Consider the following 11,865-nt stretch of genomic DNA (forward strand, 5'->3'; position numbering starts at 1 on the left):
TCCCTGTGATCGACTACGTCGACGACGACCCTTCTTCCCTTTCAGCGGAGCTTCCCGGCAAGCCCCCTCGGTTTGATCATCCCGATATCTCACATTCCATTCTCTCATGCTTGCATTAGATTTTGCTACTGTAATTGATTGCTCCTATTCTTATGCATAGCCTGCTTTTGTAACCTGCTATTGTACCTTACCTGCTTATCCGAAACTGCTTAGTATAGGTTAGTTAGTGATCCATCAGTGACCCCCACCTTGTCCTTGTTGCCCCTTCTTCATCATCGACAACTCGATCAACATGATCGAAGACTAGAGCCCGACACCTGACATCACATCACGCCCATTTTTGTTGCTCGACTCTACAGAGTTACCATCGAGTGCCGAGGGTGGAACCTCATACATCACTCCTGATGAGATCTCTGTAGTGTAGCTATTCGGTCGTGGTCATTGAGGGTGGTTCCTCCTTCACCATTCCCGATATGGCTCTGTTGTGCAACACCTCAAGTGTGAACCTCGAGGGTGGTTCCTCTTACGTTCACCTTGATGATTACATCGAGTGGAATCCACCGAGGGTGATTCCTCGGGTTTTCCCCTTGATGTTTGCGCACACGGTTACCTTGACTTTACTTGAGACCTTGGTGAAAGTTGGGCGGGCCCGGAGAGCACCCGCAAGATGGTTACGTGGCATGGCCGGGCATTCTGGGCCCTTGTCGTAAGTCCACGAGACGGGGCGACGGGGTCACTTTTGATCGTGAGTCTCTGCTCGTCTCCGCAAGCTAATAATACACTATGGTTTGGGTATTTGTTCTGAGTTGGCCTTTGGCCTTTACGCACTAACCACCACGCAAGAATAGTTATGGGCCTCGGTGTCGTGATATCAGCCGAAGCTTTGTCAGACGTCTAGTTCAGCAGTGCGGCATGGCTGGGCCGGGACCATCCTGTAGTGGTAGAGCCTTGACCCGCCCTGTATGCAATGATCCGGAGTGCAACGGGCAATGGGCCTAGACCCCGTAGTGCTTAGGATGTAGACCGGCGAGGACCTCTCTGCTGAGCCTAGGTAGGGCTGCGACGTGTTGATCTTCTGAGGCCGGGCATTGACCCAAAAAAGTGTGTCCGACAAGAGTAATCTAGCGTGTTGGAAAACGTAGTGCACCCCTGTAGGGAAGATTATCTATTAATAGCCATGTCCACGGTAACGGACGTTCAGACTTATACCCTGATCTTATACAACTACAAATGGATACTTGGATATGTGGTCGGGATTGCTTTCTCGCAGGGAGTCAAGGAAGGATATCTGGGCATTAATGTTACAACATGTTTGTTAATTATAAACTGCTATTCTTCACTCTTATACATGTTGCAAGATGGTTGGAGCTGCTTGAAGATGCTAGTCTTCGATAGGCTAGGCCTTCCCCTCTATTCTGGCATTCTGCAGTTCAGTCCACAGGTACAAACCTTCCATTTGATACCAGTGCATACTTAGTATAGATCTGATGCTTGCGAGTACTTTGGATGAGTAATCACGGTTTCTTTGCTACCCCATTTTCCCCCTTCTTTCTTCTTTCATGTTGTTGCAATCGGATGGTGAATCCCTGGAGCCAGATGCCACCGCTGATGGATGCTACTACGTGAAGATCGCTGAAGACCAGGAGTAGTTAGGAGGTCCCTGGCAGGTGGCCTTGCCTCTTCGATCATTGTTGCTTTTGTGCTAGCCTTCTTAAGGCAGTCTTGTTTAACTTATGTCTGTACTCAAATATTGTTGCTTCCGATGACTCTAGTGTATTGAGCTATGTATTCGAGCCCTTGAGGCCCCTAGCTTGTAATATAAAGCTTGTATTCTTTTATTTGTGTTTAGAGTTGTGTTGTGATATCTTCCCGTGAGTCTCTGATCTTGAGCGTACATGATTGCATGTATGATTAGTGTATGATTGAATCGGGGGCGTCACAAGGGCATCGGATTATCGAAATATCTTAATAATTCAACGCTTAAATACAAAGGAATTATGATATCCAAATCGGTGTATCATAATCACATGCTTTGATTAAGTATGAGTAAGTTGAATAGACTTAGGGGCACAATCGGTCAAGGTTTGATTGAGTGAAAACTAACTCATGTCAGGAATGACTTTTGAGCTAGAAGGATAATCTAAGGGTCAACTAATGATTGCGTGCATTCGCACACACTGAATCATTAGGCTCAAAATGGCAATCACAAGGGATGTCAACGAAGACTACTGACATGTGGTATTAACTATAATGCAAGTAAGCAAGAATTTCAAGAGCAATATGCTTAGAGGATTTTCGGAAGATCGAATAGACCTATGAAGTATTTTGTGAAACATATGAACAACTTTGGATGAATGAATCCCCGGTAAGTGTGAGGAATTATACATAGATATATTCATGCGGAAATGGAGCTGCAAGGCAGCAGGCACAATGAATTCTCAGAATATAGGAAAATGTTTCAGGGTATCTTGTAATAACAAGAGCAATGGGGAATGATTGTATAAACAGCAAGTGTACCTAATTATCCATAAGGATATATCAGTGGTAGGGAATTGCAAAGGTCGTGGGCACAAGGGTCTCGGGAAAACATCAAAGAGTATCTTCAGAATCTTCTGGTGAATCAAGGCATCATCTAGAATGAGGGGCTCTACGGGAGGAAGTACTTACAAGAACCTAGAGTTAGAGTTAGTAAAATCTTTAACCCGGGTAGAAGAGATATCAGAATTCCAGAGTAAAGAAGAGGGATAAAAGATCCTAATCCCATCCATTGGCGATGTGGGCCCGTAAGCCACATAACAATGTTAGTAGAATAGTTTTTTTAAAGACTAGACTCATCTTCGGCCAAGGAGTTAGAAAAGGGCTTCCTACAGGCAGTCGGCTCTAATACCAACTTTTGACACCCCCACCCCAATCATGCACTAATCATACATGCAAACATGCACGATCAAGGCCAGAGACTCACGGGAAGATATCACAACACTAATCTAGAGACAAATTCCTACTAAGGGAGTTATATTACAAACCAGGGCCATGAGGACCCGAATTACATGAGGGAGTTATTATATTACAAACCAGGGCCACGAGGACCCAAATACATGAGTCAGCAAAAGCAACAATATGTGAGTACAGACATAATTAGACAAGTTTGCCTTAAGAAGGCTAAGCAAAACAACGACAAGTACATCAAAAAGGCACAGGCCTCCTGCCTGGGGCCTCCTAACTACTCCTGTTTGTTAGTCTCCACGTAGTAGTAGGATCTTGTAGTGTCTTGCAACAACCGAAGAGAGTAGAGTAACATAACATATAGTAAACAGGAAAATAGCAACGCCCAGAGATCCTTCCTCATCTACCCCGTGAGGAAGCGATCCCGGAGCCATCATATCAGTTTAGTGTCTCAAGTATCAAGTTCTAGTTGTAGTAGATCGGGATACAACTCCGAGCATCCGTTACCATGGACACAGCTATTTGAATAGATATACTTCCCTGCAGGGGTGCACCAAATTACCCATCACGCTCGATTAACTCCGGCCGTACACACTTTTTCGGGCCATGCCCGGCCTCGGCTGATCGACACGTTGTAGTTCTTCATAGGCTCAATAGGGAGGTCAGCACGTCGGTCTACATCCTAAGCGCTCACGGGTCTTGGGCCCATCGCCCTTCGCACTCCTGCGCGTTGTGTATGCAGTCTGGAGTAGCCCCACCTCCTTATACAAGCGCAGGCGGTTACCATCCAACCGGGCGCCCGCCGCTCAACTGCTAACATCCGAAGAGCTTTTGGGAGAATCGTACGACACCGAGTGCCCATACTTATTTTCGTGTGGTCGTTAGTGCAAAAAGGCTAGAGGCCTACTCAAATCACATATCCAAACAATTAATGTATGGAAAGCTCGCGGAAACGATCAGTGATTCTGTCGCCCCGTCTCGCGGACTTGGGACAAGGGCCAAGCCGATCCCTCTCAAGGGTGGTCTCTGCCTGCCCGGTCGTGCCGCATCATTAACTCTCGTGGTTACCCTCCTGGCCAACCTGACTTATCAAGAGACTGTCTGGAACTCAGGTCCACCTCTACCGGGGTGGTACCGCCTGTCCCTTCAGTCCCACAGTAACAGTAAACGGGGAACAGTTAAAGGTAACAGTGTATCCTTACCATCAAGGTGAACTTGGAGGAATCACCCTCAGTAGGTTCACGCTTGAGGTAAAATGTCAAGGTGAACTTGGAGGATTCACCCTCAATGGGTTCACGCTTGAGGTGCTACATGACATAGTCAATGGCGGGAGTGGTGAGTGAGTAATCACCCTCGATAAACCACACTCGATGTGCTACACTACAAAGATATCATCATAAGTGGGATACAAGGCATCACCCTCGGCACTCGATAGTGGCTCTGCGGAGTCGTACAACTAGGGGGCTCCAGGTGAGTGGTCGGTCTCTACACCTCAATCACCTGGATCATAACACCGCTATTAGAGCATGGCAACAGGACAAGGGTGTGGGGTCGATGATGGATCACTAACCAACATATACTAAGCATATAGGATAACAGGTAAAGTAACAACAGCAGATTACAAAATCAGGCTATGCATCAGAATATGAGCTCTTGAATATAGTAGAAAAATCTAATGCAAGCACGGGAGAGAGAGAATGAGCGATATTGGCATGATCAAGGGGGTTTTGCTTTCCTAGAAGCTCTGTAGCAAGTGGTTGAATGTCTGCAGGGTAGTCATACTCAGTGGCGTCAGCGTCGGTCTCGGGGTCTACCGGAGAAGAAGAGGGGGAAGAAACAATAAATATAACGCAAACAAATGCATCAGGGTGCATGGCATGACAATATGCTATGCTAGGGGTGACCTAATGCCGTGCTAAGTGATATAGACGGAGCGGGAAAATATCCGGGAATATTTACCCAGCTTTAGGCATTTACCGCTCTAACAATCCAGAGGGGAAGGTTCCATGTTTGTAGTGTTAGAGGCATGTGACAGGTATGTGGATGACATATTCAGATTCGTCTTATTTTTCCGATCATTTTTCACATATAAATTATTTTCATTGGAGTTACGGTTTATTTTCTATAAATTTCTAAAGTTTAACAATATTCTTGAATCTAACATTCTTAACAACTTGCTCCCCACTTCTACCTATTCTCTCACCATGCACACCATCCACATCAGCTTTAGGCCACATCATCAATCAGTTTGCAAAATCAGCCAATCCCTACTTTCCCATTATCTTAATGTGCACACTGTTTACGTTATCACCGTGCCACATAAGCTTTAACAGACAGCGGTGGAAAAAGTCCGACTTTTGCCCTCCCGCAGGGCCGCCGCTCATCCATCATAGGGCAACCCAATCTGCCCGCCTTCCAAGCGCACGACCACCGGTTCTCCCGCATAGGCGATCCAAATTCCCAACCCGGCCTGACACCGCTGGAGCGCCGCCCTTCCTCCTCCTCCTGCTGCGCGTTGCGCCGATGGTGACCACGCCTCCACCGTGCCTAACATGTGTGCCAGCACTCCAGTACGCCCCCTCCTCCGCCCGGCCAAATCCCGCCGCCATCTTTAGGCCAGCGCCTCTGCTCACCGCGCCATGTCCAACCCTCGCGCTTGCGCGCGCTGCCCGTCCACCACCATGCGCTGCCGCCATCTGCCATCTGTTTTGGTCGACTGGCGGCTGTCGGATGTCGGTACGACGTCTCCTGTCCATACTTCCATTGCTGCTGCCCCAGGTCGTCAAGGAGCAAAACGAATCGGGCTGGCGCACCCGTTTATCTGCTCCGAGCCTCTAGGTGTCGTTGCGACACGGGTCGTCCGTCATTTGGTCACCGACAACCCAGAATATCAGATCGTGGAGGAGTCAGCATGCCATTTTTAGCAATAATCAAGCATGCCTTCTCACGTTCTCTGCAACGCTTCCTCCAACCATCCCCAAATTCGTCGTTTGTTCTTCTCTTCACAACGAGCATCTCATCCAGTCATCAACCATTGCAATCGCGAGGGGTTGGCAAGGTAATGGCCTGACACAGCCGCATAGATGTCATACTAGGTGAGTACAGTACCTCTCTAGTCGCATCCTCCTCTACTCTGCTCAAACTATTTGGACAACCACGGTGACCTCCTAAATGGCATCGTCCTCTATCTGAATCCCGCCACGTCACAGCGATTAGTATTTATTGATTTCAGTCAGTTGTGGAGCCTATCTGGCTACCCAAGCATACACCAATACTACCGTCAAGCATACACCAATATTCCAGTCTAAGTTATACTGCAATTACTAGCAGTCGTCCCTCTTCAGGTAACAAATTGTATATCTTTGTAACCTACATCTGCTGGTGGATGATTGGCAATGTATTATGTATTTAGATGTATGATTCTGAATTATAAGTGTACCTCTACAATAGTATTTTTCCCCGTGAGAGCAAAAATCAATTTATACACTGCAACAAAACTTAACTTTCTCCATGCCCATCCTGTTTTCAGATTTTGCAGAAAGGGGAAACAGAGCATGTTGAATGGAGATTGCCAATGAAATAGGTAAAATAAAATTTCATCCAAGTTTTATTTATTAATGGATGGGTTGTCCTATATACTAGAGATGGTGAGTCTGATTTGCCTAAGAAGTTGTCCGGCAGTGTTGTGATATCTCTCTAATGTCCATTGAAGTACTTGATGAATAGGTATTGCACCATATTTGAGGGTAAGTTCGCCTATATCCATGACAAAGCTTTTCTTCATTTTAGTACTATTGAACTATATATTTATTTCGCTTAGTTTGTCTTTGCAAATTTTTATCAAACTACCTGATGGGTGTATATTTCATAATGCCTATGTTGTTTGTTGTAAGACAAACACTTGAGCATTGTAAGAGAATGTTGATATGATTTCTCCTATTTTATAGATCTTTTCTATCAGACATATTTCTTTGTTTCAATGTAATACTCTTAAACATAGAGATTTTATATATTTAAACAAGTATTATTTCTTTATTTTGCAGTTGCATGATCTATTTCTGCCCATTTGAACTTGCCTAACTAAAAAAAGTCTATCTCTGTCCATTTGAACTTGCTTATGCACAACACAAGTTCCCGCCGCAACGCGCGGGGAATCTTCTAGTTATTATTAATTCAAAGTATATTTATTAATTGGCTAATTTACTGAATGTACCCAACGGTAGCTAGCCCATGTGTATGAATGTAGGCCAGGGGGTGTTGAGTCAAAAGGATCAAAGCAGGGCCCATTTGTCATAGGCACAGGGGGGCAATTAAATTAACTAATTTATCTTAATTAGTGGCTGGACCCGTCTGTCTTAGAGTGTACTATTAATCAAGGGTTATTAGCTAGTTTAACTAAAATAGGCCCATTAGTTAGTGACTATAAAAGAGGAGGGTTAGTGCTTAAGGGGTTTAGCCCCTAATTAAAACAGGGCCGGCCCCAAGACATACTGGCTCAGGCCGGCCATGGCTGAGTGCATGCGCACGAAGCCACGGCGCGGCCGACCGACAGCAACAGTGGCGCTAGCAGGATGGTGAGGGCGAGCAGTGGGTGATGCCATGAGCAGGCGGGCGCGCACGGAGACACGATCACGGGCGCGGCTTGGGCGTGCGGGCATGGGGCAGGGCGCATGCTGGTATGATATAGTCCATGATTGATTTATAGAATGCTCACTGCACTTCACTTAAATCTTTTGAGTGTGGCTTTATAGAATGCTTCATGTGCTTCACTTATATCATTTGAAGTTTAGATTGCATGTTTCTCTTCACATAGAAAAATGTTGTTTATAGAATGCTCTTTTGCTTCACTTATATTTGTTAGAGCATGATTTTTTATAGAAAGAATTAAACTCTCATGCTTCACTTATATTTATTTAGAGAGTCAACACGAATTGGTCAATTGCATGGTTAGTCACAAAATCCTACATAAAACTTATGGATCATTGAATATGATATGTTTGATTCCTTGCAATAGTTTTGCGATATAGAGATGGAATATGTGGGAGGTACTAGTAAACAGTTGTGGTTAGTAAGAATATTGGTGTTAAGGTTTGTGATTCCCGAAGCATGCAGGTATAGTCTCTCGTTATGCTATGAAGTTGGAGCATGATTTATTATTGATTGTCTTCCTTAGGAGTGGCGGTCGGGGACGGGCGATGGTCTTTTCCTACCAATCTATCCCCCTAGGGGCATGCGTAGTAGTACTTTGCTTTGAGGGCTAATAAACTTTTGCAATAAGTATATGAGTTCTTTATGACTAATGTGAGTCCATGGATTATACGCACTATTACCTTTCCGCAATTTGCTAGCCTCTACTGTACCGTGCACTGCCCTTTCTCACCTCGAGACTCGGTGCAAACTTCGCCGGTGCATCCAAACCCCGTGATATGATACGCTCTATCACACATAAGCCTCATTATATCTTGCTCAAAACAGCCACCATATCTACCTATTATGGCCTTTCCATAGCCATTCCGAGATATATTGTCATGCCACTTCCATCGCTTCCGTTTTGATGACTTGAGCATTCATTGTCATATTGCTTTGCATGATCATATAGCTGACATAGTAGTTGTGGCTCGGCCACCGTGCATCATTTTTTATACATGTTATGCTAGATCATTGCACATCCTAGTACATTGCCGGAGGCATTCATATAGAGTCATATTTTGTTCTAGGTATCGAGTTGTAATTTTTATTTCTTTTGAGTTATAAGTAAATAGAAGTGTGATGATCATCATCATTCATTATTAGAGAAGTGCCCCAGTGAGGATAGGATGATGGGGACTATGATTCTCCCACAAGTCGGGATGAGACTCTCGACAATGAGAGAAGAAGAAAAAAAAGAAAAAAAGAAAAAAACAAAGAGAGAAGGGGCATTGTTAGTATCCTTTACCACACTTGTGCTTCAAAGTAGCACCATGTTTTTCATATGGGGAGTCTCCTATGTTGTCAATTTCATATACTAGTGGGAATTTTTCATTATAGGATTAGATGCCCACACACTTAGTTTTCATGTTGAGCTTTCATACACTTATACCTCTTAGTGCATCTGTTGCATGGCAATCCCTACTCCTCGCATTGATATCAATTAATGGGCATCTCCATAGCACATTGGTTAGCCGCGTCGATGTGAGACTTCCTTACTTTTTTGTCTTCTCTATATTTACCCCTGTCATCATACTCTATTCCACCCGTAGTGCTATATCCATAGGTTGCGCTCATATATTGTGTGAGGGTTGAAAAATCTGAAGTGCGTTAAAAAGTATGAACCAATTGCTCGGCTTGTCATCGGGGTTGTGGATGATAAATACTTTGTGTTAAGAAGACACAGCATGACAAGACTATTGATCCAGTGCCCAGTGCAGTTCCTGTTTTTTGCATGTTTTTTGTATCACGGAAAATCCATATCAAACGAAGTCCAAACGCGATAAAAATTTCGGAGAATTATTTTGGAATATATGTGATTTTAGGAGGTGGAATCAACGCAAACGGGGGCCCACAGAGCCCATAACCCACCAGGGCGCGCCACAGGCCCCATGCATGCCCTCGTGTCTTGTGCCCTCCTCGAACGTCGGTTGGAGCCCTTCTTCTGGCACAAGAAAGATAATTTATGGGAAAAACGTGTAAAATTTTCAGCGCAACCAGAGTTACGGATCTCTGAAAATTTAAGAAACCATGAAGGGCCGGATCTGGGGAATGCGAAACAGAAGAGAACAGAGAGGAAGGTCCAATCTTGGAGGGGCCTCCGCCCCTCCGCTGCCATGGAGGCCATGTACCAGAGGGGGAACCCTCCTCCCATCTAGGGGGAGGCCAAGGAAGAAAAAGGAGGGGTCTCTCTCCCCCTCTCTCCCGGTGCCGCCGGAACGTCACCGGGGCAAGGATCGTGACGACGATCTACATCAACAATTTTGCTACCGTCAACACCAACTCTCTCCCTCTCTATGCAGCGGTGTAACACCCCTTCTCCCCACTGTAATCTCTACTTAAACATGGTGCTCAACTCCATATATTATTTTCTAATGATCTATGGTTATCCTATGGTGTTTGAGTAGATCCATTTTATCCTATGGGTTAATCGTGATCTTGGTTGGTATAATTGTATATTTTATTTATGGTGTTGTCCTATGGTGCCCTCTGTCTCGCGCAAAAGTGAGGGGTCCCCACTGTAGGGTGTTGCAATACGTTCATGATTAGCTTATGGTGGGTTGCGAGAGTGACAGAAGTTTAAACCCGAGTAGGTGGGTTGTTGTGTATGGGATAAAGAGAACTTGATACTTAATGCTATGGTTGGGTTTCACGACCTTCATGATCTTTAGTAGTTGCAGATGCTTGCTAGGGGTCCAATCATAAGTGCATATGATCCAAGAAGAGAAAGTATGTTAGCTCATGCCTCTCCCTCATATAAAATTGCAAGAATGATTACGGGTACTTGTTATCGATTGCCTAGGGACAAATGACTTTCTTGTTGACAAAAGTTATCTACTTTTATTACCTTGCAATTTACTCGTGATTTTATTCTCACAAAGTACTCGTAGTTTTATTCTTGCAAAATAGTTTTATACTTGTTTTAGGTAAAGCAAACGTCAAGTGTGCGTAGAGTTGTATCCGTGGTCGATAGAACTTGAGGGAATATTAGTTCTACCTTTAGCACCTCGTTGGGTTCGACACTCTTATTTATCGAAGAAGGCTACAAACGATCACCTATACTTGCGGGTTATCAGCGCGTGAAGCAGAGGGCGCGGCGCGGAGCAGGGCAATGGGCGCGGCGACCGCGAGCTAGCCTGGAGCTCAGGCGCGGTGGTGGGGCGGCCTACTGAAGGGGAAATAGAAGGGTGAGAGGGGGAAACAAAGCAAAGCTCACAGAAGGTGCGGCGATGAGCTCGACGAAGGCGGGGAGGTAGCTGTCGTGGCGGATCGACGACGGTGCTCCGTGGATGGAGCCGAGGGGAATGGACGATGGTGACGTGATGCAACAGTTTGGCGATGAACCATTTGATTGGGATGATCAACGCGATGAGGTGGTCCTCCTGGACATCTTCCGGTGGCATGAGGTGGCCGGTGACCGCATTAATGGCGAGGCGGCAACGATGGCTGCGTCGGGTGTCCAAGAAATTGAAGGGGGCAAGCAAGTGTGAGGGAAAGTGAGGGTTAGGTCATGTCTAGGGGCTCGCGGATAGGTTTTGTAGTCGTCCAGGAACACTATAGTGTCACCGTGGCGGCATCCGTGTAGTCGCGCGCGAGGGCATGCGCCCTGGACGACCAGGAAGGGAGATAGAAGAAGACATGGCTGGTGGGCTGGGCCGGCACTGTAGAAGTGGGCTACAAGTGCACAATAGCTAGGTTTTACCTTTTTGCTTTTCTGTTTTTTTATTTAGAGTTACTGTTTTCTATTTTTCTTCACTGTTTTACAGTTTAGTTTAATATAAAATGATTTTGTTTCATATGAAAACTAGCACATAAATAGTAGGCCATATGTTGAGTTGGCACAAACGGTTGCAATTTATTTTGAAATCTCTAAATATTTATTTAATTTAAATTGGCTCAAATAAGTGTTGCTGGTCCAGTTTTAAATAGGTTAACGACATTTTATATATTCAAAAGAGGTTGGCTCCTACATGACAAATAGTTAGTCAATATTTGCAGCCCAACAAACATTTTTGTTTTACTGTTTGAAGAAATAATAATTTGACTTAGAATTTGAATTTGATGTTGATTTTTATTAAGTGGCCATTTGGCTTAATAAAACATGATGACATGACATCATTAGCATGGGTTTACTGTAGCATGACATCAGGGTGTTGTAGGGCCCGAGGCATGTTGGAGTTGCTACTCCGGGTAGGTGAGATTGGGCTCGATCCACATTGTGCTCGCGGGCCGGGG

General features: G+C 45.1%; 1 long non-coding RNA gene across 1 annotated transcript; it reads left to right on the plus strand.

Annotated features, from left to right (window-relative positions):
* The first annotated feature begins 5,792 nt into the window (after positions 1-5,792).
* LOC123136605 (uncharacterized) lies at positions 5,793-6,978 on the plus strand. Its single transcript, XR_006467135.1, has 2 exons — positions 5,793-6,287; positions 6,473-6,978. It is a non-coding gene; the product is annotated as an uncharacterized lncRNA (long non-coding RNA).
* The last annotated feature ends 4,887 nt before the right edge of the window (positions 6,979-11,865 follow it).

The sequence above is a fragment of the Triticum aestivum genome, chromosome 6B, assembly GCF_018294505.1.
Source record: "Triticum aestivum cultivar Chinese Spring chromosome 6B, IWGSC CS RefSeq v2.1, whole genome shotgun sequence".
NCBI lineage: Eukaryota > Viridiplantae > Streptophyta > Magnoliopsida > Poales > Poaceae > Triticum > Triticum aestivum.